General features: G+C 38.9%; 1 protein-coding gene across 8 annotated transcripts in view; it reads right to left on the bottom strand.

The window, feature by feature from the left end:
- The window catches only part of TENM2 (teneurin transmembrane protein 2), a 2,592,228-nt gene that overhangs the window by 2,251,615 nt on the left and 319,470 nt on the right, over window positions 1-21,143 (bottom strand). For all 8 annotated transcript variants that reach the window (XM_056575104.1, XM_056575105.1, XM_056575107.1 and 5 more), the window contains exon 2: window positions 15,990-16,104. The gene's annotated coding sequence lies outside the window, so the exon portion shown is untranslated. The remainder of the gene's footprint in view (window positions 1-15,989; window positions 16,105-21,143) is intronic.

Raw genomic sequence — 21,143 nt, 5'->3', positions numbered from 1 at the left:
TGCGTCGTCGTCAAGGCAACGCCTCTATTCCGGGCCCGAAGCGTGGAGAAGAGGCCCCACGGTGAAGAAGGCAGCCCGGAACCACTATCCCACCGGACGACCTCCCCACCGGACAGTCCTGCAGCACCGGACCAGCGCACCCTAATGTCCCGCCGAGCGGAGGTGAGTACAAAACTAAAGGGGGTGAGAGGGGGGGGGGGCTGGATGATGTCGAAGGCCGCAGTGGTCTTCAATCTGCGGACCTCCAGAGGTTTCAAAACTACAACTCCCAGCAAGCCCGGACAGCCGATGGCTGCCCGGGCTTGCTGGGAGTTGTAGTTTTGAAACATCTGGAGGTCCGCAGGTTGAAGACCACTGTATCAGACATTGACAAGCGGTGATGATGAAGGTGGGGGGGGGGGCTTATGACATGTGGTGATGATGACAAGGGGATGATGAAGGGGGTGGGGATGATGACAAGGGGATGATGAAGGGGGGGATGTGGGATGATGAAAAGAGGATGATGAAGGGGGGGGTGGGATGATGACAAGGGATGATGAAGGGGTGTGTGGGATGATGACAAGGGATGATGAAGGGGGTGTGGGATGATGACAAGGGGATGATGAAGGGGGGGTGGGATGATGACAAGGAGATGATGAAGGAGGGGGTGTGATGATGAAGGGGGGGTGGGATGATGACAAGGGGATGATGAAGGGGGGGTGTGGGATGATGACAAGGGGATGATGACAGGCGGTGATGATCAAGGGGGGGTGATGACAGGCGGTGATGATGAAGGGGGGATGATGTGCATCTTTTTTATATTGTTCGTCTTGTGTGCAATTTCTTTTTAGCCATCTATATTGGCTGGTAGGGAATTTAACACCTTTTGGGCCTCAAGGATGCAGACAATTTTATTTTTACGTTTTAGTTTTTTCCTCCTTGCCTTCAACAAAGCATAGCTCTTTTATATTTTCATCCACAGACTAGTATGAGGGCTTGTTTTTTGCGCGATCAGTTGTCTGTTGTAATGCCATCACTCACTTTACCATAAAATGTATGGCGCAACCAAAAAAATACTATTTGTGTGGGGAAATTAAAAAGAAAAACGCAATTTTGCTAATTTTGGAAGGTTTCGTTTTCACGCTGTACAATTTATGGTAAAAGTGACATGTGTTCTTTATTCTTTGGGTCAATACAATTAAAATCATGATAACATACTTCTCCATTACTGTTGCGCTTAAAAAAAATCACAAACTTTTTAACCAAATTAGTAAGTTTAAAATCCCCCTATTTTGAAGACCTATAACTTTTTCATTTTTCCTAATAAGTGGCAGTATGAGGGCTCATTTTTTGTGCTGTGATCTGTACTTTTTATTGATACCATATTTGCTTATATAAAACTTTTAATACATGTTTTATAATTTTTTTTTGGAATAAAATGTTATAAAAAAAAGCAGCTATTTTGGACATTTTTTTTACGTTCACGCCCTTCACCATACGGTATCATTAACATTTTATTTTAATAGTTCAGATATTTACGCACGTGGCGATATCAAATATGCATATAAAATATTTTTTTTAACACTTTTTGGGGGTGAAATAGGGAAAATGGGACAATTTACGTTTTTATTGGGGGAGGGTTTTTTCACATTTGTTTTTACTTTATTTTTTTACTTTCTTTTGCTTTCATTTTTACACTTTTATAGTCCCCATAGGGGACTATTTATAGCAATCATTCGATTGCTAATCCTGTTCAGTGCTATGTATAGGACACAGCACTGATCAGGGTTATCGGTCATCTTCTGCTCTGGTCTGCGGGAAGACAGATCAGAGCAAAGACACCCGGAAGGCAGCAGAGCAAGGTGAGGGGACCTCTGTTTGCCATGCTGGATGATCGGATCGCCGCGGCAGCGCTGCAGGTGATCCGATCATCCATTTTAGTGACCGTGATGCTGCAGATGCCGTGATCTGTATTGATCACGGCATCTGAGGGGTGTCTGCCATTATCAGCGGGTCCCTGGCTGCGATCAACATCCGATCGCTCCGATGCCCGCAGTTATGCTTAGGACGTAAATGTACGTCCTGGTACGTAAAGTACCACCTCACCAGGAGGTACATTTAGGTCCTTCGCCGTTAAGGGGTTAAGGAGCCATCGAGGTAGGTGGCAACTTGAAAATAGCATGAAGCTATTTTCCACTGTAGGCTTATTAAATGTACTGCACACTAATTTAGTAGGGGTAGAAGTGATTAAAAGATCAGATACATCAAAAAGCACCCATAAATAATTGGCAACAAAGCGCTGAAGAGTTCTGAAGTGGCAAACAATGAGTCCAGATCTAAATACCATTGAACACCTGTGGAGAGATCTTAAAATTGCTGTTGGGAAAAGGCACCCTTCCAATAAGAGAGACCTGGAGCAGTTTGCAAAGGAAGAGTGGTCCAACATTCCGGCTGAGAGGTGTAAGAAGCTTATTGATAGTTATGGGAAACAACTGATTTCAGTTATTTTTTCCAAACGGTGTGCAACCAAATATTAAGTTAAGGGTGCCAATAATTTTGTCCAGCCCATTTTTGGAGTTTGGTGTGACATTATGTCCAATTTGCTTTTTTTCCCTCCCTTTTTTTGGTTTAGTTCCAATACACACAAAGGGAATAAACATGTGTATAGCAAAACATGTGTTACTGCAATCCTTTTCTGTGAGAAATACTTCATTTTCTTAAAAAATTTCAGGGGTGCCAACATTTACAGCCATGACTGTACCTATATGGCACCTGAATAAAACTACAGTAAACCTCTATGAGACAACCACTCACAATCACACTTCTGGGTTACAAGGAAAAATAGCCCCTTTTCTGTAGTGTTTCCCATCATTCTCTGTGTGGCCCTCATGGTCACAATGAGTTTTTTCCAGGTATCAGTTTATTATGTTAATATATTTAACCCCTTCTTTTTTGCAGTACACAGCCTATGGTGTACAAACTATAATCCTCTGGTGGCTGATGCCACAATACTTACAGTTCAGATTTTCACCTAAAATACCTCCAAATAAATGGATACAAAATTTTCCTGCTCAGAACATGTTTTTTGAGTACTGATTATTACACTTAGAATTACCTTAAATTATATGCTGACATGTATAGCCGTATCATTGCTTTTAACCTTTATTATCTAGGTTACTGAACAATACACTGTGATGTTTTCTCCGTTTCTAAGGTAACAAAGCAGTTACAAAACAAATATAAAAGTAGTTTCTGTAAATAAAAGTATTGATTGTCCAAAGCCAGTCATTTCTAGACAAAAGCATAAAACTGCAATTAGCAAAGCTTATTTCACAGGCAACATAGACATAAAGCACAATACCGAAAACTGTTTTGTGTGTTACAGACAGATCATCTCCCCTGCTCCAATTTTATTTTCTATTTGACATCACAGAGAGCTGCTCATGTGTATTGCAATGCATGAAATAATGTCTTTTTAGCCCCCCAAACTACCTGCAACAAGAAGAGCTGAAGCTGCCTTCACTTTTATTTCCATTCCAATATAAAGAACTGCCATATGATGTACTCGAAGTGGTTATTCTGCTGCATATTTGAATATATCTATGGGATGAAATATGAATGCTTTTGTTCTTCATTGTAGAAGCCGTTTATCTTAATCTCTTCTCTCCCAATTGCTGGCAGAGAATTATTGGTTTATATTAGATCTTCTTCCAAGTGTAAATATCGATCATAATTCACAAGACATGACTTGAATTTTAAGACCACTTACTGGCCACTGGCCACAGTTTGAACTAATTAAGTCTGCAGAAATATATAGACTTCAATGTCTAGCTTTAGATATTCTTTCTCATCCCAAGTGACTCCATGCTACACTGAACTGCTGCATTTGAACAAATGGGGACCGATACATTACTTATAGCGTGTTTTCAATGTGACTACTCATTTTATGACATTCCCTTTACCAAAATGTTTTCACAATAGTTCATGTTTTAACTTTTTTGGGGGGTGAGTTGGGTTCAGGTATATAGTACATGAACAGAAATAAAATGCCTAAGGTCATACAATGGATAGAATATAAAGAAACACATACAGTAAAGTTTAATCAAACTGTAAAATTAAAAAATATATTGGTAGGTGGCATTTTTCTCTAACAAATGGGTTCAGATGCTACCATGTTTGCACTTCTTAAAGGGGTACTCTGCCCCTAGACATCTTATCCTCTATCCAAAGGATATGAGAATGATGTCTGATTGCTGGGGTCCCGCCGCTGGTGACCCCCGCAATTTCTGTGCTACAACAGGCATTCGTTTAGAGCATTGGGTTCAGCGCCGAGGCTCGTGATGTCACGGCCATGCCCCCTCAATGCTAGTCTATGGGAGGGGGCAGTATGGCCATCATGTCCCCTTCCATAGACTTGCATTGAGGGCGCATTGGCCGTGACATCACGAGTGGGCATGAACGTGATGTCACGAGCCTCTGGCCCGCATCGCCAGTCATCCGGCATTGATCAAGATTTTCTCTGTGCACTGGATGTCTGGGGTGCCGCAGTCAAGATCGCGGTGGTCCTGCTGCTTTGGATAGGGGATAAGATGTCTGGGGGCAGAGTGCCCCTTTAAGGCATTAGTAATGCCAAAGTATCAATTTCAGGAAACCTTTTAAAGCCCCTACCAGTAGTGAAAGAGTGCAGAGGTTTTGTGAGTGTAAATGTGCTTAGGTGGATGTGTGATAAAATATTGAGTGGATGTGTGATGAAATATAGATGCTGCATTAACCAGTGGGATAGATATCAACTCCCAACATCTGATAACAAATAGTGACTGGCAGACAGTATACAGCTTCCCTTATATGCAGTTACTTGTAGAACACTCTCCTGCTCTCTCAGAGACCAGGAGAGGTTTCCACCAGGTTTCCACCAGTAATTGAATAAAGCTGTGCTGGATCTTTCAAGGGGCACTCCACTGGAATTTTTTTTTATTTTAAATCAACTGGTGCCAGAAAGTTAAACAGATTTATAAATTACTTCTATTAAAAATCTTAATCCTTCCAGTACTTATCAGCTGCTGTATACTACAGAGGAAATTCTTTTATTTTTTTTTATTTCTTTTCCGTCAAGATCACAGTGCTCTCTGCTGACAACTCTGTCCATGTCAGGAACTGTCCAGAGCAAGAAAAATCCCCATAGCAAACATATGCTGCTCTGGACAGTTCCTAAAATGGACAGAGCTGGAGGAGAGATCACTGTGGTCCTGACAGAAAAGAAATCCCAAAAGAACTGAATTTCCTCTGTAGTATACATCCGCTAATAAGTATTGGGAGGATTAAGAATTTTTGATAGAAGACCAGATTCCTGGTCTGGAGAAGCGCTTCGTCGCGCAACTGCCCGTCACCTGGAGGTTACCCCTGCGTCTCACGTCTGCACTCCCCTGTCTGTGATTTTCCTGATGTGTACTCGGTTGATGTAAACTACATGCCGAAATAAAAGCTGCTAGCAAGAAATGTCACTGGTGAGTGCTCTGCTTTCTTCTTCTTGTGTGGATTTATGGAATGCTGTTTCTTTAAGCGTGGAAGCACCACCTATGTACCTCCAACAGTTGCAAAGGGAATTACTAGGCCCTCACCGGTTACCCATCTAGTGGACATTATTCAGTGGTGCCGAGCTTTTCTTCATTGAGACTTAATTTACAAATCTGTTTAACTTTCTGGCACCAGTTGATTTAAAAAAAAAAAAAAAAAAGTTTTCCACCGGAGTACCCGTTTAAGTTTTAGAGTGCTTCATGATAATCTGATTCAACAAAACTAGAGCGCCCTGTTGGTAAATTCTGCATACCACAGCTGTGCAGGTCAGGCACAACACTGATAAGAGCTTGTCAAGGAAAATCACTAGTGGCTGATTCAAACACAGCTCCTCCTGTAGATACAGTTAGTCTCCTCTCCACACTCCCACTGAATGGAGAATATGAAAACCCTGATCTGGATACAGAAATATTCTAATGAAGTATAGGACATAATGTTTATTAGCAAACATGCAAAGCGTTTCCAGGTCAGTCTGGTATACATGTACCTGATGAAGAGGTCAGACCGACCTGGAAACACGACACACATTTTCTTATAAATAGTTTGTTCTATACTTACTCCATTTGAATATTCCTTGTTTAATTGTTAACATACTTGTCAATCTGCAATGACTACTTTTTATTGTACATTTACTCTCTAAAGTATAAAGTGCTGCAAAATGTTAGATCAATAAATTATTATTAAATGGTTGTTAATAATAAGAAGTAATGATATCCGGTAGAAAATGAAATATTGCTGTCAGAAGAGAAACATTCTGTACAGATCTGTAACACTGTAATACTGTGTTTGCTATATATACAGTATGTCTAAGTCCTCTCCCATTGTATGAAGACAGCTCAGGATCTGAGCGCGCTGCATACCCAGAGGGTCCCGGTTGCTATCAGCAGCCAGCACCAAAGGCTAATGGCGGACATTGACCATGGGGTTGGTTTCTGGCTTTAACTCTTTAGGTGCCATGATCAAAGTTGATTGCAACATCAAAAATGGAAAAAAGTATTGACCTCTAGCTCATGGAGCTGATCAGAACCACCACAGCAAAATTGACGATTAGCTTAGAGGACGGACATCCGATCAGTCCTACAGTACTGCAGACAGTGGCCTGTAATAATGGAGTACGGATAATACTGGTCAGTGATGTGCTATGACACAGCATTGTTCAGTGTATGCAATTAAATAATTGCATATAATGTCCAAAAATAGTAACAAATGTGAATAAGCCCCTTTCCTATTAAAAGTTTTAATCACTTCCATTTTTTCATATAAAATAATGGAAACAAAAATGAACATAAATATATTTGGTATTGCCACATGTGGACATTTTTTAATGAAATGTTACATTTATTCCCTTCCATATCAGAAATCATTCCCTTCCATATCAGAAATCATTTTCTACAATCTTATATTTGATGAAGTCATAGCTAAACAAGAACACAGATATGATAGGTTTCTTAACCCCTTAAGGACCAAGGACGTACCGGTACGTCCTTGGTCCTGCTCTCCTGATATAACGCGGGGTTACACGGTAACCCCGCATCATTTCATGGCGGGCCCGGCGTCATAGTGAAGCCGGGACCCGCCTCTAATAGCGCGCAGCGCCGATCGCGGAGCCGCGCGCTATTAACCCTTTAACCGCGCGCTCATAGTTGAGCCGCGCGGCTAAAACCGAAAGCGAAAGTTGCCGGTTAACTCAGTGGGCTGTTCGGGATAGCCGCGGCGAAATCGCTGCATCCCGAACAGCTTACAGGACAGCGGGAGGGCCCTTACCTGCCTCCTCATTGTCCGATCGCCGAATGACTGCTCAGTGCCTGAGATCCAGGCATAAGCAGTCATGCGGCAGAATCGTCGATCACTGGTTTCCTATGAGAAACCAGTGATCAATGATGAAGATCAGTGTGTGCAGTGTTATAGGTCTGAAATGTATAATTATATCCCAAATGAACAACTAACCCCTTTGCAACATTGATATGTCAGGTCTGTCAAATTACTTGTACCTTTGACATTTTTCCTTATGTTCCCATATTCTTAAAATGTCATTTAAACTTTATGATTATGTGATATCACATGTTTAATTTTCAGTAAAACTGAATTGAAAAGAAATGTGACATTTATGAAACCATATGGTCAAAGGCATGAACATAAAAAAAATACTTAAGTCAATAATTGCTGATTTTTGGTCACTTCACATTGCAGAAATAATTATTAATAAGTGATCAAAAGGTCCCAAAAAAACAGAATTATCATGGTGCAAAATGAGCCCTCATACAGGCCTGTATACAGAAAAATAAAAGTGTTATAGGGATGAAGAGGACAATTTTAAGCATACTAATTTTTGGACAAAGATTTATAATTTTTTAAAACTAGTAAAGTAACACAAAACCAATATAATCATGGTGTTGTTTTAATCGTATGTACCTACAAAATAAGGATAATGTATAATTTTTACCAAAAAAGGATCTGCATAGAAACAGAAACCCCCAAATGAGCAAATTTGAGTTTTTTTCAATGTTGCCCTACAAATATTTTTTCATTTTACCATAATTCTTGTGGTGAAAATGAGCAATGTCTTTACACAGTACAATTATCGGTGCAAAAAGACAAGGCTTCCATAAGTCTGTAGGTGGAACATTGAAAATCACTATTGCTATTAGAAGGTGAGAAGGAAAAAACAAAAGTGAATATATGGAAAAGGAAAAAGAAAATCAATAAAAATAACATTACAAAGAAATAAGGGGGTCAGCATATAGTTAATGTTTAAGATGATTTAGAAGGGTAGTTTTTAAAGAAATCCTGTCTGAGGTTCAGATGTCCTGAAATATAAGTCTTATATGACTTTTGCCTAACGTATTTAAACGGAATGGATAAATAAGAGTACTTAATTATATTTGCATCCAGGCCATGTCTGAGCAGCACCGTGAGATCCATACCCAGGTATGAATATTTCATCTGGCAGTATGAAACAAGAAAGTGTACTTTAATATCCCTGAAAAAGGCTTATATGAAGACCTACTTTAAAATGTTGTCTTTGCTCATTTAAAAGTACGAAACACAAGTAAGCAAACATTTTGTATTTGTGTGTATATATCTGGGTCAATGAGCAATTACAACTATTAGGTGAAGTACACAACATTCTAAGTACAACAGCACCTGGCAAGTGAACAGTAAACAAATAAAAAGGGTGAGCATAAAGGGTCGAAATGACTTTGACAAAGGCAAAATGGAAATGGTTGGATGACTGGATCATAGTACAGAAGATCTGGTAGGGTGTTTTCATCGTGCATTGGTTGGTACCTACCAAAAGTGGTCCAATCCCCCAGGATAGCTATGCACTGGGCCACCTCACGTGAGCATTAGAACTAGACCATGGGGCAATGGAAGAAGGTGAACAGGTCAGACGATTACATTTTGGATGTATGACCATGTGTCTGCATTACTTACCTGAGAAAAAGATGATATCAGGATGCAGTACAAGAAGAAGGAAAGTCAGAGGTGGCAGGGGGGTGCTCTGGGCAATGTTCTGCTGGGAAGCATTGGGTCCTGGCATTTGTGTGAATGCTACATTGACATATACCACCTGCCTAAACTCTATTGCAGACAAAGTATACCCCTTCATGGCAAAGGTATTCTCTAATGAAAGCGGCCTCTTTAAGAAAGGTAATGCACCCTAACACATTACACCGCACACTGTTAGGGAATGGTTTGAGGGACATAATAAATAGTTAAAATTATTGACTTGGCCTCCAATTTCCCCAGATTTCAATCCAATCAAACATCTGTGCTTTATTCTGGAAAAACAAATCCTATCCATGGAGACACCATCTTACAACTAAAAAGAGAATCAAGCTCATATAGTCCTAAAAGACTATTTATGGCATTTAAAAACAGTTGACAAAAAATAATTATAATATCATTTATTTTCCCCCCTCAGCTACACTATCAATCTGATGTTGTGGGTAGACTGCAAGACAGTATGATGTGTCTGACAAATTGTGATTCTTCTATTGCCTATTGAGGAATTACGAAACTTGATTTAATGAAACTCGTTCACTACCTGTATACACTGTGTTTGTATTCGCATGGGCACACAATGATTGTTATGTAATAAAGCATTTACCATGTTCTGATAGCAGGTCCTCATAATGTGTTGAATTGGTTTCATGAGAGTTTAAAAACCTTAAGAGGGTACTCCAGGTGTATAAAACAATTTTAAACCTCAAAGCAAAAAACTGGACTCCCTGAGTGCCTGTGTATCGATGCTCCCGTCCTTCGTTGTGGTCCTCTTCTTGGTTGCCAATGGTCGATGTGTCACACTGGGGCTCAGCTAAATAATGTCCTTAATAATGTCCCACCTCAGCCAGCGATAGGCTGAGTAGCAGTATGACATATTAAGCCCAGGCACTGGTCTTCTTTCTGGTGCAAAGGCTCAATTACTCACACTGCAGCTCAGCTCATCCCCAGCCAAGGTGGGACATTGCTGCGGCAATAGTATGAGCAGTAGTATTATGTGTCAACTACTAGCAACCAGAAAGAGGATAACAACTCTCTACTTGTTCATTTTCAATGCATCAATGCATGTAAACAGCAAAATTGTTACTTTTTCATGATTTGTACATATAAATAAAATAATTAGTTAGACTGATCCCTTAAAGTATCGTTTGCTGACACCTTCATGCCAAAAAGCACACAACATCTAAAATAGAAATTTTTATAGCTTAATGGGTCAAAAACATTTTGGCAGCACAAGGGTCACCCTCACAATATATACTGTACATTACAGTTAAAAACTAAACTCAACTTACAGTGCTATAGGGAATTTAATGCTTGCATTAGTACAATGCCAACACATTTCACTGGTAAAACACCTGTAATCCAGTAAATTACACTGGTGGAATTTAAAACAAATGTGTATGCTGTATTACTGAACTTCATTTGCTTTATCGATTATTGGTTTCGAAGACTTCTCTATGGTACAGAAAAAATGGCTGTTATAGTAGCATATGGCTTTTATCAAGTATTATGAATATTTAGCAGATTGAGAGATGAATAAATTAAGTTGGGTGAAAAACATGTCTGACAAATTTCCTATTCCAAAGATATATTTGTTTTCTATTAAACATTTTAATAAAAAATGTGCCCGTCAGTAAAACACAGAGGAAGGTATGTTTCACAGTTTCACTCATCTGTGATCAGAATGTACTGTAGATCTGCTATTTAGAAAAACTGTGTTTTAAGGTACAAGGGGAACAGGAGAATTTGGGCAAACTCCATCATAAGCATGCATGCTACTGTACAGTAGGTTCTGCCTATTTTAATGTGGGGAATGGGTATAAAGTATTGTTAGACTCTTCTAGAATCCAATATGCCTATTTCTCTTTCCATGATGTTTATTAACGTACGTGTCATAGACTTAGGTAGGATTCTACCCTCCATCAAATAAACACTGAACATGCATATGACCATTTTATTAAAAATTTGGTTAATATTCGGACAGAGTAGTCTGACTGTTGCTAAGGAAACACTTTAGCTGATAGGTGTATAAATATTTCATATATACTGTATACTGTGTGTGTCTAGCATAATTTTATCCTTTTTAAATTTTATAATGTTAGAATATTTCTATCTACCAGTTTTATATAAATATATTCAGCCATACAATGTTTCAGACTTTTCTAATAACAATTACTTTCCTTGGTTCTAAGGTTATGTTCAGTGTAAAATTGAGGGGCATATTTTATTTTACGTGCACATTGTTGGCATAAATCCGTAAAAATACAGTCACAAAAAACAGCAGCTGCATTTTTGCCTATTACGTTTTAGTCAGAACTGACGCTGTTTACATAAGGGATTGTCTTCAATGTCTATGATATGTAACTTATATACACCAACACCAACGTACTTTTAGACACGTCAGTATGTCAGAAATACATGATAAAATGTATTGCAATTTACATACTTCCCATTACATTAGCACAATGCTCCCCTAAAATAAAATGTATCAATCCAGCACTCAATGTGCTGGAAATCCTAACACAGCAACAGAATAAATTCCAAGTTTAAAGGGTACTCTGGTATTAAACAAAGTATCGCCTATCAACAGGATAGGGAATAATTGTCTGATCTCCTGTCTGGTGCTTCGGCTCTCCATATGCACTTAACGAGCACCACAAAGAAATGGCCGACATGCCCCCTCCATTCATCTCTACAGGCGAGTCAGAGATACAGTGTTCGTGTATTGCATGCTCTCCTATAGAGATGCATTGTGGGGACATGTCTACCACCGCTTTCTTCAGTTCTCCCTCAGTGCATAGAGAGAGCCAGGGCACAAGGCAGGAGATCATGGAGGGGGCCCAGTAGTAACACACCCCTCGAGCAGACACTTATTCCCTATGCTGTGCATAGGGGATAAGTTGTGAATTACCAGAGTACTCCTTTAAGTAATGAGGAAATGACCTGTTGGCAGGTGGTGTCTGGCAACTTACATGCTATTTCCTGTTTTTCAAAACAATCCTAGTGTCCGAGTGTTTCCCTATCTGAATACAGTGAACCCCTGACCTACGTTGTCCCCGACATACGATAATTTCAACATACGATTGCCTCTCAGAGGCCATCACATGTTGAAGGCAGCATCAACATACGATGCTTTTGTATGTTGGGGCCACCGCATAAACGGCTATTCGGCAACGCAGACTGCTTCAGCTGCTGCCAGATAGCCGTTTAAAGTGTATACTTTTTTTATAAACATTTTCCAATAATAATTATTTATTTTTCAATAATTGATGCAATTATTGAAGCAAAAAAAAAAAAGCGACAACCAGTGATTTCTACACTAGCAAAACATTTGGATGTAAAATGGACTCTCACCCCTTTAAAAATATCATGTAAAACATGAAATTTACTTAGCCACGTCCACTTTTGAAGAACTGGTGTAACTAGAGTAAACCTTGGATAATTTTCATGTAAAACCCTTTGAATATCTGATTTGGGTGCGAAACACAATTTTTTTTATGTAAACCCATTGTATTTTCAGATGTATTTTTAAAAAATCTGCCTGTAAAATCAATGAAAATTTGTGTCCGTTTTTGCAAAAATTAATGTAAATACATGGGGAAGTGGTTGCCAGTAGTGATGAGCAGCATTGTCCATATTCGAATTTTTGCGATATTTCACAAATATATAGATGAATACCCGTCCTATATTCGCAAATTTCGTGTATTTGTTATATTCGCATATTCGAGAAAGAAAACAGTGAGGGGGTGGGCAACTTTACTATTGGTTGCTAGGGATGTTGTTGATAACCTCTGACAAGTCTATTTGCATCATTCTAATTGGCCCACAAGTGAAAAGAAGTAATATTCGAATATTCACATATGCGAATATGCACATATAAAAATATTCACATATCTGCATATGTGGAAAAAAAGTGAATATTCACAATTTCGAATATATAGCAAATATATTCGCAATATTTGCGAATTCTAAACATTTGAAATGCGAATATTCGCGCCCAACACCAGTTGCCAGTACACACACTGTAAAAAAAAAGGTGACAGTATACACACACACCTTTTGCGTGGTTATGAATGTTTGGGTGTGTGTGTGTATATGACTCCCATTAGAGTTAGGCCCCAACTATTTCTTTGAATTAGTTCTGCATTTTTGAATACAAAATACATCCTTTTCTTGTTCCAGAAACAAACTCTTCAAGGTATCATTGACATTGTACAAAGTCCTTGTTATATGTTATAATACAGTGAATTAACAATCCAGAGCAAAGAAAAGCAGATTTACTGGTTTCTTTTTAATGGAAACGATGCACACACTTGATTTTTGTTATTGTGCGCTGTTCAGTGCATACGGTGTGGAGCTTTCAGAAAGCAATCAGGGATTTATTGTCCTTCTTTACCATTTTCACTTTACAATGTAATAAACAAAACAATCACATAATAAAATGCTAGTTGAGTAGTATTATAATGCATCAAGCCTGTGTAACCTGAGCAAACACGTCCCAGGCACTTCTTGATACTCTCCAATATCTTATTTTTATCCATACACGAATCAGCCATAACATTAAAACCTAATGTCTAATACTGTGTACTGTGCCACCCTACACACAACAAGCTGCACTGTATTGTATGCTCTGACACCTTTCTATCACAGGTATCTTTCTTTTTTCTTTAAGCAATTTTTGTTACAGTAGCTTCTGTTGGATTTGACTAGATAGGCTAACCTTTGCACTCTAAACACATCTATCATTCTTGGGCACCCAAAACCCTGACACCAGTTTATGTCCTGGCTTTTGGTAAGTATCAACCATCTCTTAACACCCTACAAGATCTGTAACTTTGCATATCTTCTGATTTGGTGATCACAGTTTGGCACAATATTACACGTACCTATTTTTTAACTTTCAACACAATAACTACAAGAGCTGTTCATTTGCTGCCTATTTGTCAACCATAATGTTGGCCTTGTGTAAAGTGATATTGGAGTATGGTGACACACAGAAGATCCATTTGTGTGAATGATTTCTTGCAGAGTAATTTACTCTTAAAAGGCCTTAACCCCATAAGGACTCAGGGTGTACCTGTACATCCTGAGTCCGCTCCCGTTCTATAACGCAGACCCAGCCTCTAACAACGACCAGGCCCCTTGGCTAATTGGACCACATCTAAAGTGAAAGCAAAACATTGCCGGTTAGCTCAGTGGGCTGTTCGGGATCGCCACGGTCCCTTACATTGCCTCCGGGTGTCCGATCGCCAAATGACTGCTATGGGAGCTATAACAGTGCTAAAAAAAAGTGGAAAAACAAGTTAATAAAGATCATTTAACCCCTTCCCTATTAAAAGTTTGAATCACCCCCCTTTTCCCATGAAAAAAGAACTGTGTAAATAAAAATAAAATAAACATATGGGGTATCGCCGTATGCAGAAATGTCCGAATTTAAAAAATATCTAATTAATTAAACCACACGGTTAATGGCGTACGCACCAAAAAAATCCAAAGTAGCATATTTTTGGTCACTTTTTATGATATGAAAAAAAATAATAAAAAGTCCGATCAATTCAAAAATGGTAGCGCTAAAAACTTCAGATTACGGCGCAAAAAATTAGCTCTCATACCACCCCATACGCGGAAAAATAAAAAAGTTATAGGTGTCAGAATACGACAATTTGAAACGTATACATTTTCCTGCATGTAGTAATGATTTTTTTCAGAAGTATGACAAAATCAAATCTACATAAGTAGGACATCATTTTAATTGTATGGACCTACCGAAAAATGTACTGTGTAGAAACGGAAGCCCCCAAAAGTTACAAAATGGCGTTTTTTTCTTCAATTTTGTCGCACAATGATTTTTTTTTGGGATAAAATGACTGATGTTATTACAAAGTAGAATTGGTGGCGCAAAAAATAAGCCATCATATGGATTTTTCGGTGCAAAATTGAAAGAATTATGATTTTTTTTTTTTTTAAGTAAGGAGGAAAAAAACTAAAGTGCAAAAATGGAAAAACCCTTAAGTCCTTAAGGGGTTAAAAGGTTTTAAATGGCCACTGACATTTGGAAAAATATTGACCTTTTGTCCTAGTGACATGACAAAAGTTTTAATTGGCTTGGGTCTGAGTGTTCAGGCTTCCTCCCATCAGGAGAATGAGCCAGGAGATGTCTGCACTGCCGTGCCCTCCTCTCCCTGTGTCACATGATCGAGACACTCTCCATAGACTTACATTGCGAGTGTATCTCAATCACGGGACACAGAGTCGGGACAGAACATGCTGAGCATGAACTTCTCCCAGCCCGTTCTCCCGACTGGTGGAAGTCTGAACGCTCAGACCACCATCGATCCAAACTATTTGACATGCCGCTAGGACATGTCAAAAGTTTTTCTAAATGACAGTGGCCATTTAATAATGTCTATTTTAACAGCAGGTGTCAGCAGAGAGCACTGTGGTCAGACTGAAAAGAAGTTCCTCTGCAGCATATAGCAGCTGATAAGTACTGGAAGGATTAAGATTTTAAAATAGAAGTAATTTACAAATCTGTTCAACTTGCTGGCACCAGTTGATTTAAAAAAAAAATATGTTTTCCACCGGAGTACCCCTCAAAGCTGTTTAGTGCTAATATAGGGGATCATCTCTGCTAAATACAACTGCTTTCCCAGCCATTGTTTTGAGAAAGGCGAGATCAAAATGCTATTTCCTTGCACAGTGTGAATAAATCCTTAAGCTGTGAGTGCTCCAATACTAGGCTCATTAATATTTGCTTTCACCTTTAGAAACTCAAATATTTACCTTACAATTCATAAGCCATAGGTAGATGCACAAATACAACGAGTCTAAATCCACTGGTATCATTTTCATATTGAGAAATAAAATAAAGAAACTAAACATTTGTTACATCAGTAAGAAAAGAACAATAAAGAAGAAATGAAAATTCTTACTAAATATCCACGCCTGGGATCCCCCACAACCAATTCCAATGAACAAGGATTGTATTCACTCTAGAGCAGAAGAGATGTAGCTGGAAATATTTCTTTTACAAGTAATTCAAAGTATCTGCAGGAAAAGAAAAAGAAAATGCAGTTACCAAAAATTGAAAGTCGTAGCTTGAAATACCATTATCTGTTTTGTAGAAATTCAAGCTAATATCCTGTTTACATAGACTATCATAGGAGAAGCAGAACTCATATCTTAGATGTGCAAAAACAAACATTGCATGAACATGAACTCTCTGGTTTTATAGTACTAGAATCTGTTAGTGGAATGAACATGAAGAAGCTGGAATACATCCTTTTCATTTAGCAATTTCCTAATAATTGAAAAAGGATGCAGAAATTCTGGTGGATAATCACACATCAAGTATGCACAAGGATGTATCCAAAAAATGAATGCATTGTCTATGGATGTTTCAGTGATCCCAAGCATTTTAATACTGGAGCATGCACCATTATTGCTGTTATTTTATTTTTATAAGATTAAAAATAAGACACAATACCTAAGCATATGTAAAAAAAAAAAAAAAACATAGCACACCCAACAACATTGTAGCGAATTTTATGATTCATTATTTACGTTCAACTAACATAATTATTTTGTATTTTTAGCAAAATAAATTATTAAAAATAATAGATAAATAAGTAAATATACAAAATAAATAAGTAAATAAATTAATAAATCTATATATATATATATATATATATATATATATATATATATATATTTATATATATATATATGTATATATATAAAACTCAACGTGTGTGTGTGTATGTTCCACAAAAACTTTCAAACGGCTAAAGATATTAACATGAAACTTGGCACACATGTTACTTATATGTCAACAACAAACATAGGATAGGTGATTTAACCCTTACTCACCCCCATTTGCCAGGGGCGGGGTTTATGTTTAAAGTCCCATACAACTCTATGGGAAATATATGTTACTGCATAACTTCCAAACAGCTTGAGATATTTCGATAATACTTGGTCACATGTTACTGATATGTCCACTTAAAATATAGGATAGTTAATTTAACCCTTAACTCCCCCCATTTGTAAGGGTCGGGGTTTTTGTTTAAAGTCCCATGCAAATCAATGGTAAATGTATGTTCCCACATAACTTCCGTATGGCTGGAGATATTTCAATAACTGGTACACATATTACGGGTCGACATAGGAGGTCGACATAGGAGGTCGGGATAGGAGGATGGGATAGGAGGACGGGATAGGAGGTTGGGATAGGAGGATGGGATAGGAGGACGGGATAGGAGGACACGATAGGAGGACCAGGATAGGAGGTCGGGATAGGAGGTCGGGATAGGAGATCTGGATAGGAGGTCGAGATAGGAGCTCGAAATAGGAGGTCGGGATAGGAGGTCGGGATAGGAGGACGGGATAGGAGGTTGTGATAGGAAGACGGGATAGGAGGTCGAGATAGGAGGACGGGATAGGAGGTCGGGATAGGAGGACGGGATAGGAGGTCGGCATAGGAGGACGGGATAGGAGGTCAGCATAGGAGGTCGGGATAGGAGGATGGGATAGGAGGACGGGATAGATGGACTGGACAGGAGGACGGGATAGGAGTACGGAAAAGGAGGAAGGGAAAGGAGGACGGGAAAGAAGGTCGAGATATGAGGACGGGAAAGGAGGACGGGAAAGGAGGACGGGATAGGAGGATGGGAAAGGAGGACAGGAAAGGAGGACGGGATAGATGGACAGGATAGGAGCACAGGATAGGAGCACGGGATAGGAGGACGGGATAGGAGGACGGGATAGGAGGACGGGAAAGGAGGACGGGAAAGGAGGTCGGGAAAGGAGGACGGGAAAGGAGGCTGAGATATGAGGACGGGAAAGGAGGACAGGATAGGAGGACGGGATAGGAGGATGGGATAGGAGGACGGGATGGGAGGTTGGGATATGATGACGGGATAGGAGGTCAGGATATGACAACAATATATGAGGACGGGATATGAAGTCAAAAGCTTCCTCCTTTGTTTATTTTCCTCCCCAACAAGGAGTAGGAAGGAGAAACCGGGCAACGCCGGGTACTCAGCTAGTAGAAAATAAAAAACGATGTGAAAATGCTTAAAAAAAAGCTTTTTACATATAAAAAAAACAACAACAACAAAAAAAACCTCTACATGTGAAAACTTTACATGTGTACAGTATTCATTCATCCATTCCACTACAAACCCAAAAAAGGGCACTATCCTTTGAATAAATGGCTGGAATTTCCATGAAGAAAAAGCTGGTAAAAAATTTCCAGATAGTAAATAGAGTGGGATCATGCAAGTATGCCCCCCCCCCCCCCCCCTAGGCTTGCATTGAGGGGCGGAGCGTGACGTCACACGGAGCCGACCCTGCGGTCGACCGTAATCAGTCCCGGAGCGAACACACTCCGGGGACTGATTACAAACGGGGTGCCGCGTGCGTGATCACGGGCGTCCCCAGCTGTGGGACTCCCACAATCAGGCGTCTTCTCCCCTATCCTTTGGATAGGGGATAAGTTGTGTAAGCACCGGAGTACCCCTTTAAGTCTAGTAGGGTGCTCCCTCTGGTCGGGCCCTGCACCATTTGGGACAGATAATTGTCTTTAGCTATGGTCAGAAACCTGTTTCCTTTATGAGATTCCCAGGTCTCAGTCTCCCAGTTTATATCAGGATAGTTATTAAAGTCACCCATCATTATCACATCATTCTGATTTGCTGCGATATTCGGATTTGTTACAAATCAAATTTTTCAGGAAATTCGTCTACTGTCTAAATGATCCTGATATATTTTAAAACCATGTTCAACGCATCAGTTATGTGTGTTGGGCATTTCATGATTTTCTGCTATTGATGATTGGGATAATCATCTCTTCCATAGAGGGGCACTCCTGCCTCTGGTGTTCATCATATGTATAGAAATGTTTGTGAACGTACTTAACACAAAATTAATTACCATAAATATGCATTGCTCATGGACCAACAGCGATAGCTTTATGATGTTTTAATGTGCATTTATATTAACACCCAAAAGAATACTCAATATTTATCTATTTTTTGTCTATCTATTCCCCATACCGAAAATTCATTAAAGTGTGTTAGAGTGTAGAAATTCTTCATAAATTAGTCAGGATTAGTATAATTATGAAGCCTCAACCCCTTTATTTGACATTCATATGCAAAGGAAAAAATTTGATCCAAATGCATTGTTTACATATTTATTCTAGAGAACTATTGTAAAATATTTTACACATCTTTTGGATTAGATATTGTAAAAGTAGTCTTCTATTTTACAAAACTTGTAACACACTTGATTTAATTGTAATACATCTCTTATAATGATCTCAATGTTTTTGTTGTTTTCATTCACAACATGTATTCCAATATAATATCATAGTGACAGCTTAGCTACAAATTGTGTATAAGTAGTGAGGCTAGGTTCACACAATCAGTATAATTATTTGAAACGGTCCTCCAAATGTTTGGCCCAGATAAATACAAATATATGGCTTTTCATACTGTACTATTCCTATTTTTGTCATTGCCAAAAATAACTAATATGGGTTAACTAGAAGATAGGAGGGGGTCAAACCACTGGGACCTCCACAAATCCCAAAAACTGGATAAATGGGGCCTCCAAATCCCCCTCAAACCTTCACTGATCTGCAAGTTAACCCCTATTCTGTGGATATGAGATAACATCTGATTGCATTTTTGGTTAATGGTCTATTCACATGTATAGTATCCTGTGCAGGTTTTTAAAAATGTAGATTTCAATGTAAACTAAATGACTGAACACTTCTCCAAATCCTGTGAATCAAATTCTGTGCATCAAACATGCGCAGGATACTGTCTGTGTGAATATACCCTAACAATGGAAACATAAGACAATATGGCTGTCCTCTTTTGCCAAGTTTTACCTTTATCACTTTTTACTGCTCTGGTCACTGCTGTACTTTTCAGGGCATCTCTATCTCTTTCACCTTCCATACTCCAATGACTATGCCCTCTTCCTGGCATATGATCAAGTATTGTTCTAATATCATGAATGTTTTTATTTACATTATGTGTCTAAGTCAACAAGGTAAGGACACAGATTGCTTAAAATTGATTATTCTACACACTATTCCTAATTTTGCTCCAAGTATTTGTTGTGGGTGAAATGGGAATCTTTTTAGATTTTCAAATTGGGGACCCTGTATCCAGAAGGTCTCAGTAAGGTTTATAAGGTTTTTGTTATCCCTCTGTATCATCCTGTATTATATTCTTTCTGGTGGCTTCCCATGAAGTTGAGTGGGAAGGAGGTACCATTTGAGGGGCCTCCTGTGTCTCCCTCCCCCTTATTGGCTACCGTCCGTTGAGCCAAAGTGATATTCCCATTATTTTTCTTTGCAGGAGTATTCCCTGCCAGTTACATGTAATTAAAGCCTTAATGACATTTCTTTGGTATGTTCTCATATGTAGATTAATTTAGGTGTTTTTTTTTTTTTTTTTTACCATAAACCTCAATGCTCTTGAGCAGTGTTTCTCAAGACCCTCCAACAGGTCATGTATTCTGGATTTCTTTAGTCTGGTGATATAATTGTGGTCAGTGAATCAGGCATGACCCCAGTTATATCACCTGTTGAGGACCACGCTTGGGAAACACTGCTCTAGACGAAATGCCAAGGGTTTTCTCTTGATATAGAAATAGCAGTTTTGGATAATCAAATAATGAAGTAGCGTTGATTTGTTGCACCTGCCGATTATTACTTTACTGATCTTAACACAGATAGGGTGCTCTTTATCCTTCGAACATGGTATCTTCACGTTGGTTTCTTCACGTTTATGAAATAAATGATGACAAAGAAGAACCTCTTAGTTTATTCATATGAGCAAAAATTCATCTAATCCAATGTTAGGATTTCATGAGCAGTCAAAGAGTTAATAACGTAATGATATGTAAAACTTTAAGATTTAAAGAGGGTGCACATTCTTTTGCATATGACTGTATATATAGTTAAATGTATTTTTACAGTGTTAAATAGGATCATGGAAGAAAGGAGTACTGTTGAATAATTCAGCAAGAATTCCTATTGTTCCCTTAGTTTCAGTGCCTGAAGGTGATAT

This window comes from Hyla sarda, chromosome 4, assembly GCF_029499605.1.
Source record: "Hyla sarda isolate aHylSar1 chromosome 4, aHylSar1.hap1, whole genome shotgun sequence".
Taxonomy (NCBI): Eukaryota; Metazoa; Chordata; class Amphibia; order Anura; family Hylidae; genus Hyla; species Hyla sarda.
The sequence above is the reverse complement of the archived record's forward strand: the minus strand, read 5'-3'. Positions and strand labels throughout refer to the sequence as shown.